Consider the following 24,994-nt stretch of genomic DNA (forward strand, 5'->3'; position numbering starts at 1 on the left):
TTGCACTCACAAAGACAGGAGTAGCTGGCTTGTTTACGGCGGTTACTACCCCAAACCAAATGTGCCTGATACTTCACTTTCGATGCATATCCAGCATAGTCTCTGCTTCAACGGCAGGGGAGAAGAAAAACTGATACTTCACGCATATCCAGCATAGCTCTCTGCTTCAAAGGCAGGGGAGAAAAAACAACCAATAAGGGCTGTATAACATAGTCTGGGTAAAAACAAATAAGCATGGGTGTAGCTTGCTTATTGCGGCGGTTACTACCCCTACTACTCCTAACTAATCAAGCTAGATATTTCACTTGGATGCAGCTCCATCACTGCTCTCTACATTAATGGTGGGGGTGGAAGGGAAATAGAACCAAGAGCTAAGAGAAACAGATAAGTATGAGAGAAAAAATGTGTGAAGCTGCTGGGCAGACTGATGGGCCGTTTGGTCTTCTTCTGCCGTCATTTCTATGTTTCTGTGTTTCATTTCTATTTTGAAACCGGCAACGAGGGTGTGAGTGCAGGGGATGGCTACCAGACCCCCCGCTGGACCACCAGGAAGTTTTGGTAAGTCTTGGGGGGTCGGAGGGTGGGGGGGTTGTAGTTAATTTAATTTTAGTGGGGAAGAAATAGGAATTAACGGATAAACGTATCGGGGGGCCCCCTTGCCGAATGCAATGTATCTGCCCCCTGACGAATCCGAATCCCAATGCAATGTATGGCATCCCTCTGCACATCCCTAGTAGAAGGGGTGACTTTATTGATGCAATGCTTTAGGCAGTATGGGTTCCACATTTGATGTCCCCTGTAGACCGTCCACAGTAGGACCATGTCACTAGAGCCAGAGTAAACCCAGGACTAGGGGGTTGACAGAGCACCATAGGAAGAAAAATGAGATTCATTCGTGGTATAGGAAACCAACCCTGATGGTCAGAATCTCGTCAATGAAGTTGGCCGCTACACAGATTCGGTCAGAAGCTTTTGGATATCAGTATGGAGGTAGACCAGAATGGTTATCCACAAAAGGGGATCATTATTTGAGGGACCTAGAGATGCCTCCCCAGCCATACCTAGGCAATGATGTTTTACGGCCTTAGAGAGCAAATACTGATATGATGTCCAGAAGCAGTACAATAGAGACAAAGGTTTTGAAGCCATTGTCAATGTCTCTTATCCTCCATCAGGTAAGGCCCATTTGCATGGGTTTATTCTGAGAAGCCGAAGGATTAACATTTTTGATTGGAGTCACTATCAGAAGCTGAAGCCTAGATGTCAACCATGGTGCCACATGGGCTTGGCCTCGCTCTTGAGATCTCCCTGGAAGCAAATGTCAATTTGGTTACATATGGTAATCAACACATCCAGATACATAAGACTCTCTTAATCAGAAAGTTCATCCTTGATTTGTGTGCTAAGCCTTGCCAAAACAAGGGTGTCAGGCTTTCATCGCTCCAGCGAAGTTCCGCTGCCAGGTTCAGGAACTGAATAGCATACTGGCCCATAGTCTGTGAGCCCTGGCAGAGATGAAGAAGGACAATAGCAGCAGAGGAGCATAGTTCCTCAAACATTCTCTCAAAAAGTGCCATGAAATCAGTCAAATTGTTAAGCAAGGAGTTATTGCATTCCTAAAGCAGGAAAGCCCAAGCCAAGGCAAGACCAATAAGGAGTGAGATATTATAGGCCGCTTTAGCCTGGTCTGAAGGAAAACTGGCAGCAAGCAATTCAAAAACTATCTAGCATTCAAGAATCCCTACAGGAGCTTGGATTCCGGTCATAGCTGGGAGGAGGTGCATGGTGAATACCTGCTGTTTTAAAAAAAGTTGTGGCACTGGAGGAGCTGCAATTGGAACTGGAGGCTAAACAGATGAATTCTGTGATGGAAGGGCATCCATGTGCTGAGATAACGTTTGCACTGAAGTGGTAACTGCTGGACTTGCAAGGCCAAAAATTGCAAACCTGAAGTGCCATAAGTCAGTGGAGTTCATGACCTTCACGATCTGTCACACTAGGGGGTAGTGATCCCTGTGCCACTGTTAAGATGTTTTTTTTTTTATCTTTTCTGCTACCTTTTCTTCTTCTTCCCCCCCCTTCATGATGTCTCAGGATGTTTATGCCACTCTTTTTACCCTTTTACATACCCCTTTCGTGCTACTTTGGAGACTCATGCCTCTGGTTTTTGTAGCCTTTGGTGCTCTTGACAAGCATGATGCTGCTCTGCTCCTCTGGTGGTTCCTTGGAGAGCTACTGCCACTACTCGTAGACTTTTGCCCCTCTACAGATTCTTACACTATAAAACATCATTCTTGGTGCCTAACTGACATTGAGCTCAAAGTAGGCTGCATTGCTTCCCCCTTTGCCTTAATGGGAAATGAAAACATGTATTTTTATTTATTTATACTTTTTTATACTGACCTTCATGAAAAATATCATATCAGATCGATTTACAATGAACAGTGTGACAAGAAACATTAACCTTAACAAAAAACAAGTTGCAAGAAAGTTACAATAAAACAGGGGTACTGGGGTGGGGAGAAGAAAACGCTAGCAGCGGAAGAAGTAACTCAGTAACAATAATGGTGCTGTCATAGTGACTTTGCTGAAGATTGTCTAGTTACCAGTCTAATATCCATGACCTATTCTTTAACCAAGCTGGAGTTGGTTTAGTTACAGGAAGGCTTGACGAAATAGCCAGGTCTTGAGCTTTTTCTTGAATGTCCGCAAACAAGGTTCCTGTCTGAGCTCCAGGGGAATGGCATTCCATATGCTAGGTCTCGCTGTCGAGAAGGCCCGTTCTCTAGTGGATGTTAGCTGGGTGGATTTAGTGGGGACGGCGTGTAGGAATCCTTTGTATACTTCCCTGATAGGTCTGGAGGATGTGTGGAGCCTGAGTGGGAGTTGCAAGTCTCTCAACCTAGCTTGATGGACTACATCAAGCTAGGTTGAAAGACCCTTGCCCAAATCTCATCTTTGAGTGAGTTTCCTCACTCCGACGGTCAGCAAATCTTCACAAGAGACCACTGTTCTGTTCGTACGTCTCATGTAGAATGTGAAAGTGGCCCCTAACCCCCTACACTCTTACCTAATCCCCACCTCGAGTTACTAGGTGGGCCTATCCTAGGGATACAAATACCTATCTATGGGCCATGCTATTATGGCCAGTCTCTCTCTCTCCTCTCTCTCTCTCCCTCTCTCTCTCTCTTCTCTCTCTCTCTCTCTCTCTCTCTCCTCTCCCCCCTCCCTCCCTCCCTCCCTCCTCTCCCTCCCCTGGAGCATTGAAAAACAGGTCCCCCAGTGGTTGCATGCAGAAAAACATCAGGTTTGGCACTTATCACAGAATATGAAATGGTATCACAATGTGCACTAACATAGCTCTTTGCACAGGTAAGTATCACAAAATGCAATAAATACTACATTAGCATAAACCACACCCCTTTTGCTATCACATGCAGCACTTACCGCATTTTGATAAATCTAGGCCTAAGTTTGATTTCTTAAGAAGTGGTTTGAGGGTGGCGAGTTTAAGCTCCTCTGGGAAAATTCCTTGTGATAAAGAGCAATTAATTATATCGGCCAAACATTTGGTTATGGTGTCTGGTATTAATAGGAGCAGTTTGGTCGGGATTTGGTCGGAAGGATGGGTAGTGGGTTTCATTTTTTTTAGAATGGTTTCTATTTCTGTGGCAGAAGTGGGTTCAAAAGATTCAAATGATGTTCCCATATATGAGAGGGAGGAAAAGGGAATGGTAGGAGTGGTAGAGCTGGAGGGGAGGCGTGTTAGGAGATTGGAAATTTTGCTCTGGAAGAAAGTTGCCAGTTCATTGGCTTTAGTTTGTGCTTGGTCATCCGGTATGGTTGGCGTGGAGGTTTTAGTGAGTTCAGTTACATATGAGAAAAAGCCTTGGCATCAAATACGAGGTCATGAATTCTAAGAGCGTAGAAATCTTTTTTGTTCGTAGAGTTGAGTTCCTGTAGGAATGGAGGGTGGATTTGTAGATCGCGAGTGTACTAGGGCAAGGGGTCTTGCGCTATTTGCTTTCTTTTTGTCTAAGGTCTTACTTTCATTTTCTGGAGTTCTTTAGAGAACCAGGGTTGTTTGTTTTTTAATGCCGGGTTGATTGTTTTGGTTGAAAGAGGGCATAGTTTGTTTGCTACCAGTTCAGTAATGCTATGCCATGAGAGTAAGGTTTGAGACATCCAGTTTTGTGAGTTCTTTGGCCAGTTGCTCGCTTAATTCCACTGAAGAGCATGATCTTATGTATTGGAAAGTGGATTGAGGTTGGTGCGGTGAAGGATTTTCTTTCATCTTGAGGATGGTAGAGATCAGGGCATGGTCAGACCAGGGGATGGCACATTTGGGAGGAATGGTATGAGTGAATCTGGAATTGATGAAGATAAGATCCAGAGTATGCCCAGCTTTATGTGTGGGTTTCTTGACAATTCGCTTGAAGCCCATTGCCGTGAGAGAGGTGAGAAATGCATCACAGTTGGATGAGCGAGGTGTGTCGACGTGTAGGTTGAAGTCCCCTAAGATCATAGCTGGAGAATCCAAGTTTAAGTATTTAGCTATAGTTTCTATCACTGGAGAGGTGTCTGAATCTAGGACTCCAGGTGGAGCATATATGAGTAGGATTTGAAGAGAGTTCGATTTAAAATAGCCCATTTCTAGCTTAGAAGTGACCTTGATTGGTTGTAGGGTTATTCTCAGCTCTTTTTTTTTTTAATTCTTTGACTCTAATGAAACAAAATGGATGTTTTGTCTCTAATGAAAATGGATGTTTTTGACTCTAATGAAACAAAATGGATGTGACCTATGAAATGAAACAAAAATATTATCTCTGCACATGCCTAATAGCTATATCAAATCACTTCCTCTCCTTTCCATTCCTCTTCTCTTGGGTATAAATATGTTGGTACTTAAGTCTAATGAGGTTTTTGGCATCCCTTCTCCTTACTGTCCCTTTTTGTCTATTTTTATTAAGAGATGCTGCCTTCATCACTGAACACAATACTCCAGGAGAGGTCTGAATAGAAAGAAAAGCAGAACTTCTGCCCTGTGCATACCTATCTGGGAGCACATGAAATCATGGGAACAATGAATTTATCCAAATGCAAACATCAGCTAATCTATAAGTACCCAACCTGGATTAAATGAATGTTACAGAGCATAAATAGGAATATGGCTGATGCACTGTACTTAGATGAAAATGACAAATTACACATTCTATATGCTAAAATTGTTTTTAATTTGATGAAATAAATTTCTTACAACTTCTTTATAGTTCTGTTTAATGAGTACTCATGTTCTCCTTATTTAATTATTAAAAAAAGAATTACCTTATTTATAGATTACTTGTGATTTTCTATAATTCTTATATATTGTATGTGTTAGGAGAAAACTTCACCATTGTGCTCCTATTTTCCATAATAATAAAGAAAGCTGCCCAAATAACCACTAAGGTGTAATTAAAAAAAAAAGTGCAGTCGGTTATTAATTCTGATGACCACACCAAGTTAAAGTTCAAGTTATCTAAAATGTTTAGGACTGCTCTTAGGCATGACCAGACTTCCCTAGATAACTTACCCAGATAATGCTGAATATCAGTGTTTTCTGTCAATAAGCAGGGCATTTAGCCATGCATAATGGGTGGCGTCATCCATGACATCACAGAGGCGGAGCTTTCTCTCTAAGCTCGAAGAGCTTTGAAGTGTGCATGAGCGCGACTTCCCATGCTCCTTGAGCCTTCCTCAGTTTTTTTTCCGCGACACTGCACGGACATGTAACATCTCTCTCTCCTTGTCGCCTCACAACGAAAACTTCAATAAAAAAAAAAAACCAGCGAAAATATGCCTAAAAGCCCGGGATTTAAATATTGCTCATGTGGGAAGATAATGTTGACCAATGGCCATAACTATTGTTATTTATGCCTCAGTCCCGACCATAACCAGTCCGAATGCAGGAACTGTGGACGATGTCCACAAGGGCTAGACAGAGGGCAGAAAAAATGAGGCTGAGGCAATCTTATGTACCCTCTCCAACGAATGAAGTCCTCTCCGGATAAGCCGAAACCCCGGTCTGAGGCATCTCGACGCGCACACTCTGCATCGAAGGGTCGTGCGCCGCAGACTGCGTCATCGACCAAGCAGTCTGCATCGATTGTCATGTCGATTATGACGCATACATCACAACCTGCATCGAATCATCCTCATACGATGCATGCATCGACTCATTTGGCAGCGTCAAAGAAATCGAAGCATACTGACACAGGTACAAGATCTACGACGCATCACTACGCACTTCAAAATCCAATGACACATCACGATGCAAATCTGAAGGTTCCCACTCAGGCAGCTCACAAACAAACCAAGACTCCTTTGGAGACTCCCAGACTGCCTGAAACACCTAAAAAATCACTCTCCAAGACAAAACATGTCGCACAACGAGCAGCATCTTTAGCAAGCCCGGCTGGGCAACTCTCTCCTTCTTTGGCATTCTCAGATATTATCATTGATGAACCACCTGGGGATTGGAACTCATCACTGGATGTGCTTTCTCACCCTCCACATCCTAGAAAAAGACCTTCATCCCCATTGCCAAAGACACCAATCAAACGTCTCAAAAAATCAACAAGACAACCTTCCCATCCTTCCCAGCCAACGGCTGAAGAAACAATGTCTCATATAACTTCCCTAATTCACAGTTTATTCCAGAGTTTACCTCCGGACCCCACTATTCTTCCACAGTATCCTCAAGCTCCTGCATCACCTAATTCTCCTACTTCACCAAAGAATCTACCGTCTCCGACACACACTAATTCTCTGGTGTCTTCCACTCACACTATTTCTCCAGTTTTCTCACCTCCAATGTCTCCTGGAAGTTCAACTGGTATCCCTTCAGACCCTCCACAGGACCTACCTCAGCCAACGTCACCACCTGAGGATCTGACTTATGCTAAATTCTTGGAAAAGATGGGTTTAGCTCTTAACATAGAGACATGTAAACTCCAAGACCCACAAACAGAAGTCATGGGAATTCTACAGATATTTGATGTCCCATCTGAGCCCACTGCTCTACCTCCCCATCAGATTTTGGAGGGCCTGATGGATAAGGCGTGGGATACCCCACTCCTTCTTACCCCAGTATCAAAGAATTTGGACTTGAAATACAGAATGCAGAAAACATCTTACTACTCTAATGTTCAAGTCCCTCACAATTCCATTGTAGTTGAATCAGCGCTGAAGAAAGCCAAAAAGAACAGGCTTTACTCCAATACTCCACCGGGGAAAGATAAATTGCTGGATGATTTTGCAAATAAAATCTATCTAAACTCAATGCTGAATTCCAGGATTAATCATCACCAATTTTACATCATCCAATATCTATTTAACTGTACACAAAAATTACAACCTTTACTTCACACCTCACAAGGAGACTTTTTCTTGCTCAACCCTTCTTAGATTTATAGGAAGGTCTAAGACATCTGTTGCGCACTTCGTATGAGGCCTTTGATACTTCGGCACGTTCATCTGCACCCGCAGTATCAGCTAGATGCATTGCATGGCAGCGAGCCAGCAGTATTCGGGATGATGTTCATGGCTGTATGGATAATCTACCCTGTAGACCAGACAACCTATTTGGTGAAAAATTCCAGGAGACTGTTTCCTTAATTAAGGAACAAAATATAGCAGTACAGTCATTAACAGCTCCTTTGGCACCCCATCTTTGTCCAGATGCTTTGTTCCCCAATACAAGAGAGGTTACTATTACCGCAGGCCATTCAGATACTTTCAGCCCTATCAATCATCCTACAAACCACATCCTTTCCAACAACAACAGTCCCAATCTCAGATGCAGGGACAAAGACCACGCCAAAGAGCCCAGAGGCCACAGAAAGCTCAAACTACTCAACAACAACCTAAACAATATTTTTAAGTTCACCTGCTACAAACAAAAGTTTTTCTAGGAGGAATGCTGTGTCTGTTCCATTCCGAATGGTCCCATATAACCACGGACCAGTGGGTCTTGAGCATTATAGCACAAGGATATCATCTACATTTCAACTCAATCCCACTACTCCCTCACACCATTCGTCCCAAAGCTCTTTTGGTTCAAGTTCCATCTCTCCTGAAGGAAATTTCACTCCTCCTTCAGCATAAGGCTATCCAGCTGGTACCTTCCAATCAAATGGAGCAGGGGTTTTATTCCCAATATTTCCTCATTCCCAAGAAATCAGGAGGACTTCGCCCTATTTTAGATCTTCGAGAACTTAACAAATATCTTGCCAAAGAAAAATTCAAAATGACCTCTTTCAAAACGATTCTCCCCTTTCTTCAACCGAATGACTGGATGTACTCACTCGATCTAAAAAATGCTTATACTCACATCCCAATTCACAACTGTTGCTGGTGATTTTCAGGTTGCAAATCAACACTACCAGTACAAAGTGCTTCCCTTTGGTCTCTCCTCAGCTCCAGGAGTCTTCACAAAATGCCTTGCTGTTGTTGTGGCACACTTACGCAAACAGGGCATAAACATTTTTCCTTACTTAGACGACTGGTTGATCGTATCGCATGACCCCCAGTTGCTACGAAATCACATAGAAAACACATTCCACAGTCTTCAAAACCTGGGTTGGATTATAAACTATGAAAAGTCTCAACTTCATCCCACCCAAAACATTCTTTCATAGGAGCAATCATCCACACCACGCTTTCCAGGGCCTTTCTACCTCCAGAAAGAATCCACACCTTACGCTCGCTGGCTCAAGCTCTTCTATGTCGGAAGACTGTTCCAGCTCGACACATTATGGTACTGTTACGTCATATGGCCGCAGCGATACATGTCATCCAAAACACTCAAATCCATATCCAGCTGCTCCAATGGGGCTTAAATTCTCAATGGAACCAACTCATACAACCAATGTCTCACAAGGTACAGGTTACCTGCTCCATGAAGAAAGATATCCGATGGTGGCTTCAGCCATCCATCATGGAGGAAGTTATTCCATTTCACAACTCCCTTATCATCTAGTTCTCACCACAGATGCTTCAACAAAAGGGTGGGGCGCGTATCTCCTCCACCTACAAACTTAAGTCTTTGGTCCAGGGATGAACACAATCTTAAAATACATTTGTTGGAGCTCAGAGCAATAAAGAATTCCCTACGGGTGTTCCACACATGGATTCAGGGGAAATCTCTGATGATTCATACCGACCATAAAGTAGCGATGTTTTATATAAACAAACAAGGAGGATCAGGTTCCTGGATCCTTTGCAAGGAACCGGTTCAAATATGGGACTGGGCAGAACGCAGCAATATCTTCCTTCAAGCGTCCTACCTGCCAGGCCTAGCGAATACCAAAGCAGACAAGCTCAGCAGAGTTTTCCATCCTCACAAGTAGTCACTCAGTCAATCCAAAGCAAACAAAATCTTCACATTCTGGGGAACTCCAGACATAGACCTCTTTGCAACAGAACACAACTGGAAGGTAGACAAATTTTGCTCTCTACTTCCCAGCAAATACATGATTTCACAAGATGTGTTCCTGATTCCTTGGAACAAGGGTCTTCTATATGCCTTTCCTCCCAATTCCGCTAATCTCCCGCATGATCCAGAAATGTATAGCAGACACAGCAGATTTGATCCTCATAGAACTTGTGTGGCCAAGATAATCATGATATGCTTATCTTCTCCGTCTCTCAGTTCACCCTCCAATGCTCCTGCCAAAGAAAACAACTCTACTTTCACAAGCTACAGGGACCTTGATTCACCCGATGCAAGCCTCCCTCCACTTAACAGCATGGAGGTTGAATGGCACATACTAAGTTCCTTAGATCTCTCATCCAACATTACAGATGTTCTCATTGCAGCAAAGGAAACCTTCCACCAGACGTAACTATGCCTTCAAATGGAAACGTTACTCTGCATGGTGAATACACCGCAAACTTGACCCCTTCTCTTGTCCACCAGAATCATTCCTAACTTATTACATTCTTTATCCCTTTCCGGTCTGGCAGTCACATCTATTAGAGTTCAGCTCAGTGCTATTGCTGCTTATCATCTCTTAGAACAGGATCATTCCATCTCTTTCCATCCTCTGATTTCAAAATTTATGAAGGGATTAATACGTTTACACCCACCTCTTAAGAAGCCAATAGTACCATGAGATGTCAACTTAGTCCTCGATACATTAATGCATCCACCCTTCGAACCCATGTTGTCTTCTTCCCTTAAATTTCTGACCTGGAAGGTACTTTTCCACATAGCTATAACTTCTGTGAGGAGGGTAAGTGAGCTTCAAGCACTTGTAATCAATTTACCATATCTCCCAATTTCATCATGATAAGGTAGTTTTGCAAACTCATCCTTCCTTTCTACCAAAAGTGGTTTCTGCTTTTCACTTGAATGAAACGATATTCCTACAGGTCTTCTGCCTGAAACCACATGCTGATGACTGCCAAAAACTCCTTTATACCCTAGACAGTTAACGAGCCTTAGCTCACTACAAAAGCACCACTGAAGGCATCAGACACTCATATCAGTTATTTGTTTCCTTCAACCCTAACAATCTAAGTCAACCAGTTTCAAAACGGACTCTTTCTAATTGGCTAACAGCTTGTATACAATACTGCTATTCTTCAAATAACACACCTCTAGTCAGTCCAATGAAGGCCCATCAAATACGGGCCACTGCAGCTTCCATTGCCCATATCCAGGGAGTACCGATTCAAGACATCTGCAAAGCAGCAACCTGGGCTTCAGTTAACACCTTTACTTCTCACTACTATCTCGACTAGCGGTCAGTGGGAGATTCCCCATTGGGTTCGGTGATTCTACGAACCTTTTCTAACTCATTATAACTGTCCATGTATTCTACCAGTTGCAAAAAAAAAGTTAAATAATAATGTTTGCTGCTAAAACAGTAGTTGTTTACTGTTATGGTTCTTTCTGTTATTTCATTTCTGCAACCTGTACGCTTGGGACTCCCATTATGCATGGCTAAATGCCCTGCTTATCAACGGAAAAAAAAAGCAAGTTTGCTTACCGTAAATGGTGTTTTCCATAGATAGCAGGGAATTTAGCCATGCATTCCCTCCCACCTCCCTGGACAGCCATATGTCTTACAATACCTATACCAGCAATAGCTTGGAAACAAACTGAAGCAGGCTCGAGGAGCATGGGAAGTCCCGATCATGCACACTTCAAAGCTCTTCGAGCTTAGAGAGAAAGCTCCACCTCCATGATGTCATGGACGACACCACCCATTATGCATGGCTAAACTCCCTGCTATCTATGGAAAACACCGTTTATGGTAAGCAAACTTGCTTTTACCCAGCTAAGTTATCTGGCTAGGTTAGCATCTCCCTGGAATGACCCTGGAACATCTCTGATCTATGTGGGTAAATTATAATCATGTAAAACTTATCCATATAAATCAACAGCAGTTGCATTACAGGAATTGCAAATCCCACTCTTTTTCTGGCTAAGGTCTAAACTTAAAAAAGTTAAAAAAAGTAAAACAAGGAGGAGGTTGTAAGTTGATGATTATACCCACCTGAAGGTGCGGGTTGCACCAGATTACATGTATGAAACTTTCAACCAAATTCTAAATATAGTTTCTTTTTTGAAATTTCACTAAAAAATGTTTTAACGTTTTCTTATGGTGACAACACAGTGGGTGTTATCCTTAAAATATACACATATATAACAAAAAATATTTTTTTGTAAAAATAATTTTAGATAATATAATACAGTATAATGAGGGAACAATATAGTCCCAGTGTGATTGATTATATCTATAGCTCACTGTTTCAGTGGTGGAGTTAAGTTAAGGTCTAAACTTATCCAGACAGACTATTTAAATATGTAACTCAAGATTCCTAAATTTAAGACTGCAATTAATTATTTTACCAACACGTGAATGCTTGTTAGGTGCCTTGCTCTGAATATCAGTGGTAAGAACCTATTTTTTCCTATCGTGTCTCCACTCCAATAGCATCAACTCTTTGAAATCCAAGGAGGCAATTTTAGAAGCCTAATTTAAAAGATAGGTGCCTACATCATCTGGAAATTAACCCATAATTAACTATTTCACTCCAAATGTGGCTTGATTGCTATTATTTTTCCTTGTTTTAAGATAAAACCGATACTTGAGAAATCTTCAATTCAGAACATCAGCTGGTGATTTTGATAATCTTTGATGATGAGGGGAAATTGCAAATTCAATTTGACATCATAAACTTTCTGATCTTCCGAGAAGGAATTGTCTTGAAAAATCAAGTAGGAACATTTAATCCATTTGCTCCTCTGGGTCAGCAACTCCTTATCAATGTGAGTGCCATTGGATGGAGTCCAAAATTTACCCAGGTAAGAAATATGCATGCATCCACTTTTCAAAAAGGTTCACAAACCAGATTTTTTTTTTTAAATCAGTAAAATATTTCCTAGTGCTTCAAAATTGTTCGGTGAAACTTTTCACAAAAAATAAAATATGAACTCTATGAATGAACAAACCACATCAATATGCTTGTAAAAGTAATGGTTTCTACAGTGGTCAATTCAGAGAAGATACTAAAAATTGGAAAACTCACTAAATCTGTCAGTTTCCAGATTTAGTTAATAACTTACCCAGCAAATGATAAGAAAGTCCCGTACTTCCAAAAACTCAATTCTTTGAAATTAAATTTCCTGTTCATTGGTAGTATATTTTTAATAGAAACATAATAAACGAAGGCATAAAATTATCTTTTTATATCTAAGTTTTAGGGATAATATTAGATGACAGTCATTCAAAAGCACATGCTTCAGAATTATGTATCTCTAAAGGATACTAAGAGAAAAGGAAAAAAGGACATCCCAGTAGAGAGGATGTAATAAATGCCAAAATTTAAGTAAAGTAAAATTTAAGTAAAGTGCAGAAAGATTCAAATGACACCAGCAGCTGTTGTTAATACGAACAAAACACATACTTTGAAATATCTGTATACAAATTCTAGAAGTTTAAAACATAAGATGAGAGAATTAGAATGTATTGCACTGGATCTAGAGGTCGATATCATTGGCATCTCAGAGACCTGGAGAAAAAAAAATAACCAATGGTACACTCTGATACCATGGACACCAATTATGTTGAAATGACAAGATGGATCAGATTGGTGGAAGGGATACACTGTATATTAAAGAGGTCATTGAGTCAAAACAGGATAACAGTAGAGATGTGAATCGGAATCGGAATCAGTTCGGATTCGGTTCTGATTCACATGTGGGTTTTTTTTTCATCGGGCCCAATCACGGTTTTATCAGCAGCGACCGAGCCGATAAACAAAAAACCCACCTGACCCTTTAAAACTAATCCCTTAGCTTCCCCCACCCTCCCGACCCCCCAAAATCCTTTTACAGGTACCTGGTGGTCCAGTGGGGGGTCCCTGGAGTGATCCCCCGCTCCCGGGCCATCGGCTGCCACTAATCAAAATGGCGCCAATGGCCCTTTGCCCTTACCATGTGACAGGGTATCCGTGCCATTGGCCGGACCCTGTCACATGGTAGGAGCACTGGATGGCCGGCGCCATCTTGTGCTTCTACCATGTGACAGGGGCTGACCAATGGCACCGGTAGCCCCTGTGACATAGTAAGGGCAAAGGCTATCGGCGCCATTTTGATTACTGGTAGCCGATGGTCCGAGTGCAGGAGATCGCTCCCGGACCCCCGCTGGACCACCAGGGGCTTTTGGCAAGTCTTGGGGTACTCTCCTGACCCCCACAACACTTGCCAAAAGTCCAGTGGGGGTCCGGGAGCAAGAGATCACTCAAGGGACCCCCACTGGACCACCAGGTACCTGTAAAAATTTTTTTGGAGGGTCGGGAGGGTGGGGGAAGCTAAGGGATTAGTTTTAAAGGGTCGGGGAGGATTTATGGTCTATTTTTGTGTGCCGTTTTTCCCGCCCTCCCCCAAAACAATAAGAGAAACCCCACGATCAATATCGTGGGGTTTTCCTATCGTTTTGGGGGAGCCCCCGATTTCTGACGATTTTGAAAATATCGTCCGATATTTTCAATCGTCCGAAGCCCGATTCAAATCCCTAGATAACAGTTCTACAGGAAACAAAATGCAATGTTAAATCTTTATGCAGAGAAATTCCAGGTAAAAAGGGGAATAAAATAGTGGTGGGGGTGTGTGTTACTGTCTTCCTGGCCATAATGAACTTACAGACAATGAAATGCTAAAAGAAATTAGGGAAGCTAATTGTCAGCACAGTATTAATGGCTGATTTCAATTACTCCAGTACTGACTGGGTAAATGTCACATCAGGACATTCTAGAGAGGTAAAGTTCCTAGACAAAATAAATGACTGCTTCATGAAGAAACGGGCACAAGAATCAACAAGAGGGGGAAACAATTTTAGAGCTAGTCCTTAGTGGAACACAGGATTTGGTGGAGAGGTAACAGTGTTGGAATAACTTGGGAATAGTGATCACAGCACGATCAAATATGACTTAATAACTGGAGGGAGCCCACAAAATAAATCTATTGTTACAGCATTTAAGTTTAAAAAAGGTGACTATGCAAAAATGAAGAAAATGGTTAGGAAAAAACTGAAACGAGCAATTACAAAGGTTAAGAGTTTAGCTAAGGCATGGATATTGTTTAAAAATACAATTTTGGAATCCCAAATTAGATCTATTCTAAGCATTAGAAAACGTTGAAGGAAGGTTAATGACTACTGGAATGGTTAAAAGATAAGTGGTAGATTTTCAAAGATTTACGAGTGTAAGATACGTGCGTAACCCCCGAAAACCTACCCCTGCGTGTGCTGAGCCTATTTTGCATAGGCTCGGCAGTGCGCGCAAGCTCCAGGACGCGTGTATGTCCCGGGGCTTCAAAAAATGGGCGGTCCGGGGAGGGGCCATGGGCGTGGTGGCGGTCTGGGGGCGTGGCCGTGTGCCCCGACACAGTGGCCTGTGTCAGGGCCTGGCACGCCGGCAATGAGTTGGCACGCGCAAGTTATGCCTGTCAGAGGCAGGCGTAACTATACGAAACAAGGGCTGGGGGCTGGGGGTGGATTAGATAGGGGAAGGGAGAGAAAGGTGGGGGTACCAAAAAAAGTTCCCTCCAAGGCCGCTCCGATTTCGGAGCGGCCTTGGAGGGAATGGGGAAAGCCATCGGGCCTCCCATAGGGCTCGGAGCGTGCAAGGTGCACAAGTGTGCACCCCCTTGCGTGCGCCAACCCCGGATTTTATAACATTATAAAATCGGGTATACATTTGTGCGCACCGGGTAGCACGTACAAATGTACCCCACGTGCGCAAAATTTAAAATCGGCTCCTAAGGTTAGAGAGGCTACAATATCGAAAAGAATATCTTTCAAAAATGGAAAAACAGGAAGCAGCATAAGCACTGGCAAGTCAGATGGAAAGCACTGATAAAGCAGGCAGAGAGAGAAGTTGAAAAAAATGCTTGCAGTGAAAACAAAAACAGGTACATTTTATTCAGGTACATTTGAGATAAAAAAAACCTGCAAGGGAGTCAGTTGATTCATTAGATGATCAAGGGTAAAAGGGGCACTTAGAGATGTCAAAGCCAGAGAGAGAGAGACCAATGCCCACATTTTCAAAACCCAGCATGTAAAAAATCGTTAGATACGCGCATGGCCGGGCTGAGCACTCGCCAAGCGCATTGTTAAAACTGCTCGGCCATGCCCATATCTACCGAGAGATGCGGAAGTGCTGGGGTTCACAAAAGGTTCTGGATGGGGTGGGGTCAGAGCAGGGGTCAGCCTGGACAGCACCATTAGATGCTGTTCCAGGGAAGCGCGAGTCAGCAGCTGGCTGGCGCACAGAAGCTACCGTACTTCAGCTCCATAGGAGCAGTAAATAAGTAAGCAAAACAGTTCAGGATAGGATTAGTTTAGGGGTCAAGGAGGAGAGGGGGACAAGGGAGGAAGGGTAGGTAGGGGTATAGGAAAGTTCCCTCCCATCCACTCCTTAGATAGAGTAAATTAGGAGGGAACTGGACAAAGGCCCAATTGCATCACTGTGCATACATTACAAAATTCCCCCCTGCCGGTGAGAGTCATGACCCTCCTGCATGTGCACGCACCAATATTAAAATCAGATTGCATGTGCATGCAGGAATCATATTTTATAACATGCGTGTGTATTTTATAATATGGTAGCTGAAGACTGGAGGGTTGAAAATGTAATGCGATTTTTAAAAAGAGTTCAAGGAGTGATCTAGGAAATTACAGACTAGTTAGTCTGATGTCTGTGCCAGGCAAAATGGTAGAAACTATAATAAGAACAAAATTGCTGAACATATAGATAGGCATAGATTAATGAGATAAAACCAACATGGATTTAGCTAAATGAAATCTTGCCTCACAAATTTGATACATTTTTTTGAGGGCAAAAATATACATATGGATAAAGGTGAGCCAGTTGATATAATGCATCTGGATTTCCAAAAAAACATTTGACAAAGTCCCTCATGAGAGAGGAAATTAAAAAATCATTGGATGGGGGCAGTGTGCTGTTGTGGATTCCCAAGTGGTTAAAAGATAGAAAAGAGAGAGCAGGGCTAAATGTTAAATTTTCCCAATGGATACAGGTGAATAGTGGAGTATCTCAGGGATCTGTTCTTTGATCACTGCTTTCTATTATATTTATAAATGACATGGAAATGGGAACAAGGGAGGTGATCTAATTTACTGATAAGACAAAATTATTCAAAATAGTTAAAAAGAGGATTGTGAGAAATTGCAATATGACATTGCAAAACTAGGAGATTGGATATGCAAATGGCAAATGAAATTTAACGTGGACAAGTGTAAAGTGATGCACTTAGGGAAGAACAACCCAAATTTTGGCTATGCAATGCAAGGTTCCACATTAGGAATCACCGCTCAGTAAAAGGATAGATATGTCTTCTCTGAAAATACATTGACATCTTCTGCTCAGTGTGCAGCAGTAGCCAAGAAAGCAAACTGAATGCTAGAGATTATTCGGAAAGAAATGGAGAATAAAACAATGCATGCCTCTGTATCGCTCCATGTGGAGACCTCATCTTAAGTATTGTGTCGAGTTCTGGTCACCTCATCTGAAAAAAGATATTGCAGAATTATTAAAGGTAAAGAGAATGGTCACAAAAATGATAAAGAGGATGGAACAACTTTCCTAAGAAGAAAGGCTAAAGAGGTTAGGACTCTTCTGCTTGTAGATGGTTGAGAGGAGATATGCTAGAGGTCTATAAAATAGTGGAATGGAACAAGTAAACATTCATCAGTTGTTTATTCTTTCAAAAAGAAAAAGACCAGGGGTCATAGCAGGGGTTACTAGGTAATACATTTCAAACTATTAAGAGAAAATATTTTTTTTTACTTAACACATAACTGAGCTTTGGAATTTGTTGCCAGAGGATATGGAGAAAATATTAGTGTAGTGTTGGACAAGGTCCTCGAGGGAAAGTCCATTAACCATTACTAAGGTAGAATTGTAGAAATTCACTTCTTATTCTTGGGATAAGCAGCTTGGAATATATCTACCCCTTGGGATCCTGCCAGGTACTTGTGATCTGGATTGTCCACTGTAGGAAACAGGATACAGGGCTTGATGAATGTTTGGTATCACCCAATATGGCAAGTCTTATGTTCATATTAGGTGTTGATGATCAATGCAACTACAGGAGTTTAAGGAATGAAAAATTCCTCTCCACCTGAAAATTAAAGAGAATGGTATTTGTGCACAAAAGTGCACGCCCACTAAATATTGTGCGCATGTGCATGCATATAGTCTATTTTATACCACGCATGCATTTGCACACATAAGTTATAAAATACCCACTGGCGCCAGTATTATAGTTATCCTCTGAGCTTGTACATTTGTACCTCTTCCCTCGACCTAACCCAAATCCTCCCCTGTCCCTTTTACCTGCAATGATGGGGGAGAGGAAGGGGTACAATTTTAATTGAAGCCTTAATTGGGGTAACCAGCTGTATATCTATTGAAGAAACATTGAAAATTCCCATCTAAAAACTTTATTACAACATTCATAACTTGTTTTTCTCTTGACATTTATATCTCCCAGTCTTGGGAAAAGAATTATATTTACTGAACCTCAATCATCATTTCTTCTCCAGTTACATAAAAAAAACCCGCTTTCCCGTACCTCATCTACCATGCTGTCTTATTTAAAAAAGCTAAACTTCATGTAACATCCAAATGAACAGAACCTAAAGGTAAAATTAGGGATGTGCATTTGTTTGAAATGAAGTGAACATATAATAACATTTCCTATTTTATTTCAGATTGTTTTTAACATGAAAAAAAATAAGGAAAATGAATGAAATTTTGTTTTGCTTTGTTTCTTTAAAAAAGTTATCACTGCCACCAAAAGAAAAAGATCCAACCCATTTCTCACCTCCGATCCCCTTCAGTTCCTCTCACTATATTTTAGCTTTTCCATGGTGAAGGGGCAATCCCCAGTCCCCCGCATGACAGGTGGTTTGCATATAAATTGCATTGGAAGACCAAGGCCAAGGCCATTGTTAATTACTTCTGGTGCCATTTTACATGGACAAATTAACCATTACACTGGGGAATAAAAGGATGAGGCAATGGGAATCTCTGATGGGAACCAGCAAACACCAACAAAAAATAAAACAAAAAAAATATATAGAAAACACAAATATCTGTGCACACCCCTAAGGAAAATTTGATACCTCAGACATCTGATATTAGGAACATAAGAACATAAGAAATTCCATACTGAGTCATACCAAAGGTCCACAAACCCCAGTATCCTGTTTCCAACAGTGGCCAATACAAGTCACAGGTACCTGGCAGGTACCCAAACTTTAAATACATCTCAAACTACAAATGCTTATTAACAGCAGATTATGGATTTTTCCTCTAGGAACTTATCCAAACATTTTTAATCCCAGTTATACTAACTGCCATAACCACATCCTCTGGCCATGAATTACAGAACTTAACTATATGTGGAGTAAAAAACAATTTCTTCGATTTGTTTTAAATTTGCTAATTGCTAACTTTACGGAGTGCCCCTAGTTCTTCTATTATCTAAGAGAGAGTAAATAACTAATTTACATTAACTTGTTCAATTCCTTTCATGATGTTATAGATCCCTATCATATCCCCACTCAGTCGCCTCTTCTGCAAACTGAACAGCCCTAACTTCTTTAGCCTTTCCTCATAGGGGAGCCATTCCATGGCCCTTATCATTTTGGTTGCCCTTCTCTGCATTTTCTTCAGTGCAATTATATCTTTTTTGAGATGCGGCGACCAGAATTGCACATAGTGTTCAAGGTACAGTCTCATCATGGAGCGATACAGAGGCATTACGGCATCCATCATTTTATTTGTCATTCCCTTCTTAATAACTACTAATATTCTGTTTGCTTTTTGGATCACAACAGCACACTGGACTGATTATTTCAATGTATTATTCACTATGATGCCAAGATCTCTTTCCTGGATGTTAACTCGTAAGATAGAACCTAAATTGTGTAACTACAGCTGTTGCAATTCCCACTCGTGGAGTTTCCCCGCGAGCAGGTCTCTCACCTTTTGCTGCGCTGCCTTGACGCGGCTGGATGCCACCTACGCTGGAGCTGTCATCAGCCCGGTGTGCTATTGTGATCCAAAAATCAAACAGGATGTTAGTAGTTATTAAGAAGGGAATGGCAAATAAAATGATGGATGTTGTAATGCCTCTTTATCGCTCCATGGAACGAGATCTGTCATCACTCGTGGCAAGGAGCCGTGAGTCAGCCTGCTTCCATTTTCAGTAGCAGAGAGCCACCAGAACCTCGCTGAGGCCCATCCTGTGGCCTGGAGCCACCCCTGAACCATCCTTCACAGCTCAGATGCCGCCAGCTGTCTCTTTCTCTCTGCTCCTGTCTGCCTCTAGGCACGTGGCCGTGCTATTTCATAAGATTAAAAGGGCCCGCAGCCAGATATGCCCCGGGCCCCATCTGATGATGTCATTAAGGGTGTCTTCCTGTTAGCCCTATAAAAGGGTTTCTCCAGCACTCCTGCTTGGCCTTGCATCGGAGTTTCCTGCTTCTAGAAGTCCCGTCTTCCAGCGCTCCATTAGATCTTCGTTCTTTATTGGAGCTCCATGTCCTGTCTTGAATCCTGAGTTTTCTTGGCTTCCTGATGTTCCATGTTTTGATGTTCCGAGGTTTCGTCCCTCCATTGCTTTTTCCAAGTCCAGACTTCCAAATGTTCCATGTCCTGATGTTCCACGTCCTGATATTCCGAGGTTCCGCTCCTCCTTTGCTTGTTCCGAGTCCTGAGTATTGAGTCCTCATCTGAGTCTCCCAAGCGCTCAGAGTTCCTTCAAGTTTCTTGTCCTTCCAGCTTCTTGAGTCCTCCAGATGACATCCTGTTGGGTAAATCTATTTCGTCCAGTTCCTGTTCTCGTCACTGAGACTCGATTCGGTTGGGTTCCCTTCTTGCACTTGTTCCTTCACAGGTTGTGTAGGGCACGCAGTGGGACAGGGTGGTCCGTGACCAGCCCCATGGGTCCTCCATGTGGTGGGCTGTGTAGGGCGCCCTGAAGGACGGTGCTATTGTCTGAACCTTCCAAGTTCCTCGTCCACGTCCAGAGTCTTCCAAGTTCCTCATCAACATCCAGAGTCTTCTAAGTTCCACGTCTATGTCTTGAGCTTTCCACGTCTGTCTTGAGCCTTCTATGTTCCAAGGCCTCCATCTGCCTTCTTCCTCTATCCAGCCTGCCCTCATCCTCTGTCCAGCCTGCTGCTTCTTGCCGTTACCCAGCGGCAGGTCCTAAAGGGTGGGGAATGGTCAGAGGACCATTCAAGGACCACCATTGCGTTGTTGTTCTTCTTGAAGCGTGCAGGTCCGGTAGAGGGTCAGACATTCAGTCTTCACCCATGCTTGGACATGCCTTGCCTACCTCAGTGCTGCCTTGGAGTTTTCTGGGGTCGTGCCGAGGCCTAAGGGCACACAATCTCCTCGAGTATGGGAACGCTCTCCTAGCGCTTCCTAACAACAGTAAGGGTTATTTTTCCCTATGTGCATAACTTTTCCCTTTTCCATGTTTAATTTCATCTGCCATTTGGAATCCCAATCTTACAGTCTTGCAAGGTCCTCCACATGTTTATTCGCCCCTTCAAAAAAATGTAGGAGTTTTAGGATCTGTTAGGGTGTGGGCCCTATGGCCGAGGTGAGAGATGGAACCACCCATGGGGAGGAGTCTCCACTGAACCTCACCATCGGGAGACAAGGTCTCAGCTGTAGGTTGGAATCTAGCAGGTACAGAAGATAGGAGTGAGAGTGACCGCGGGAGGTGGAGCAACGGGACATCAGCCAAGGGGCTGACGTCAGACTCAATGGGGGGATTTCTCATGTTCTTCCCATTGGTGAGAAGCGGTACTACCTGAGGAGCGTGTGACTGCAGAGTAAAACAGTCCCTGTGATGCCACAAGTCTGTAGAGCAAGGGAACCTGCAGGGATGACCCCGGGAGGTAGTGGTCCACGGTGCGGAGTACACCGATAAGGTCCTCTAGTGATGTTAAGCATGTGCAAGAAGTGGGGTACACCTGCGAGGGTTCTTCAAGCGATGGCATGGCAGTGGTGCCGGCCATCCATTGCTCCTACCATGTGACAGGGGCCGACCAATGGCACCGGCAGTCCCTGAGACATAGTAAGGTCAAAGGCTATCGGCGCCATTTTGAATACTGGCAGCCGATGGTGTGAGTGCAATAGATGGCTCCCGGACCCCCCGTTGGACCACCAGGGAGTTTTGGTAAGTCTTGGGGGGGGGGGGGTCAGGAGAGTTTGTTTAAATTCGCTCCTTTAGACGGCCAAATAATTCAGTGAAGATTTGTTGTATTCGTGGGGAATCGCGATATGTTTCACTTCCCCATGAATACACTGAATATGACCCTATATGTTGCAGATTGCCAATACGTTGCAAACGAATGCACACCCCTAGTGGAAGGCTTTATAAATCTTGTGTGATGCAGCAAGTGAAGACTGTACGTAACTGCACCCAAGCGTGAAGTATGAAGAAGTGTACAATGTATCTGGGAGTGAATTGTGCAGAAGGCACTTTCAGGTGGATAAAACAGGTGCTGAGTCACTCCTTGTCTCCAGGGTTGAATTGAGGAGCTGCCCAATGATGGGTATCATAAAATTTCTTCGACTTCAGAGCGGTTTGCTGTAGAAGTCGTTTTGCATCTTCCCATAATTGATGCAACTCTTGAGCAGAGGTTTGCACTGCAGGAGAAGTCACAGACATAGGAAGCAGAAGCAGAGGCAGGGGATGACATCCGTAGACTACGTCAAAGGGTGAAGACCCAGTGGATGCGGACTGAGGACAAGGCAAACTCAGCCCAGGGCAGTAGCTCGGCCTAGTCAATCTGATGGGAATTTACGTATGCCCGGAGGAACTGCTTCAGAGTTTGATTGGTCCTCTCTGTCTGTCCATTGGCCTGTGGGTGATAGGCTGACGTAAGGTACAAGGCAATGTCAAATCTTTTACATAGGGACCTCCAGAACTTTGCTGTAAATTGCATTCCCTGGTCAGAGAGTATATGCCTCGGGAGTCCATGAAGATGAAAGATGTGGCAAATAAAAAAATTTGCCAACTCCAGGACAGAAGGGAGACCAGGTACAGCCATGAAGTGAGCCATCTTTGAAAATCGGTCAATAGTAACCCAGAAGGTGTTGTTGCCACTAGAGGGAGGAAGATCCACTATAAAATCTGTTACAATATGTGTCCACGGTTCACTAGGTGGAGAAAGTGATTGCAAGAGATCCCAAGGTGGCTTCTGATGGGAACAGGTGGGACATGACTCCACGTATGCTTGAGTATATTTTTTCATAGTTGGCCACCAGTAGAACCTCTTGAGTGTTGAGAGGGTTCAAGCTTGGCCCAGGTGACCAGCCAACAAAGAGTTGTGCGCCCAGCGGAGTATTTTCCAATGAAGGGGATGGGGTACCACCGTCTTTCCAGCTGGCACGGTGAATGTGGTGGAGAGAAGAACTTTGGTTAGATCGATGATGTGACGGGGAATGTCTGGAACATCCACAGTGGTGAAGGACCGAGACAGGGCATCGGCTCGAGTGTTCTTGTCGGCCAGCCGATATCATAGCAGGAAATTGAACCGAGTAAAGAAGAGTGACAAGTGGGCCTGTCTGTGGTTGAGTTGCTGTGCATGATGCAAGTACTCGAGGTTCTTGTGGTCCGTATACACCGTGATCTGGTGTTGGTCCCCTCGAGCCAGGGACACCATTCTTCAAAAGCCAGCTTTATTGCCAGTAATTCCTTGTCCCCGATTCCATAATTACACTCTGCAGGTGAGAAGCATCGAGAAAAGAATGAGCAGGATGCAAGGTTTGATTGGTTGAGAGTTGGCTGAGTACCACACCTACTCCGACGTTCAATGCGTCAACTTCAATAATAAAAGGTTACTGGGGATCCAAGTAATGTAGGCACGGTTCACGCAGAAAGGCATCTTTCAAGTTTTGAAAGGCCAACATGGCCTCGGAGGACCAGTGAGAGGGATTGGCTCCCTTACGGGTCATAGCCTTAAGTAGGGCAGTCAGCGTAGAATAGTCTGGGATGAATGACCGGTAGTAGTTAGTGAATCCCAGGAATCTACGAAGTGCCTTGAGGTCCGTGGGCTGAGGCCAATCCTGGATGTGCTTGGTTTTCTGTGGGTCCATTTGGAAGCCCTAGCTTGAGATGACATAGCCTAGAAAATGGACAATCTCCTATTCAAAGGAGCACTTCTCCAGCTTGGCATATAAATGGTTGTCCCTGAGACGCTGAAGAACATTGCAGACGTTTCGGTGATGGCTCTGGAGGTCCTGTGAGAATACCAGGATGTTGTCCAGGTAGACCACGACACAACTGTAGAGCTTGTCACTAAATATAAATACTTCATTCATCATATTCTGAAACACTGCTGGAGCATTACACAGGCCGAAAGGCATTACCAGGTATTCAAAATGGCCATCTCATGAATTAAAAGTGGTTTTCCATTCGTCTCCCTTGCGAATCCAAGTTGTAAGCTCCCCTCAGGTCCAATTTGGAGAAAATCTTGGCCCCCTGGATCCTGTCGAACAGTTCAGAGATTAGTGGCAAGGAGTACTTGGTTCTTTTGGGTATTCTCATTTAGGCCACGGTAATCTATGCACTGCTGAAGGGAATTGTCCTTTTTCCCCATGAAAAAGAACCCCTTTCCAGCAGGAGATTTGGAAGGCCGGATAAAGCCTTTTGCCAAATTTTCTTGAATGTAATCCAACATGGTTTTAGTTTCAGCAAATGAAAGTGGATACATCCTTCCGCGAGGAGGCTCGGAGTTGGGTAGCAAATTTATCGCACAATCAAAAGAACGGTGGGGCGGTAAGGTGTCCGCAGCCTTCTTCGAAAACACATCGATGTAAGCGGAGTATTGCGATGGGAGACCTGGAAGAGAAGTTGTGGTAACAAGACAGGGCAAGGTTGCCACTACCTTCAAGCATTTTGCATGACAGGAGCTTCCCCATTGGGATAGTTGTAAGGTATTCCAATCGAATTGGGGAGTATGCTGTTTTAACTATGGCAGCCCAAGAACCACAGGGTGGATAGCCTTGTCCAATACCAGAAAGGAGATGGTCTCCGTATGCAAGGACCTGGTGCAAAGTCGAATAGGGATGGTGGAGCAGCCAACTTCACTAGGTAGTGGTTCTCCATGGATGGAGGAGAGCAGTAGTGGTGTTGGATGTGGACAGTAGGAATCCGGAGATGCTCCACCAGCTGTCAGAGGATGAAATTTCCACCAGCCCCAGAATCCACCAAGGCTAGGGTGTGAAATTCTAAAGTATCTGAGTTGAGCAATACAGGTAGCGTTAGTGGAGGAGAGGGTGATTTCAGGTCTTGGAGAAGTCCTCCGGCAGAACCTAGGCCTGAATGTTTTCCAGACAGAGTGGAGAAGAGGGTACCGTATGACTGGGTTGGCCACAATACATACACAGG

This window comes from Rhinatrema bivittatum, chromosome 16 (assembly GCF_901001135.1).
Source record: "Rhinatrema bivittatum chromosome 16, aRhiBiv1.1, whole genome shotgun sequence".
In the NCBI taxonomy this organism is placed as follows: domain Eukaryota; kingdom Metazoa; phylum Chordata; class Amphibia; order Gymnophiona; family Rhinatrematidae; genus Rhinatrema; species Rhinatrema bivittatum.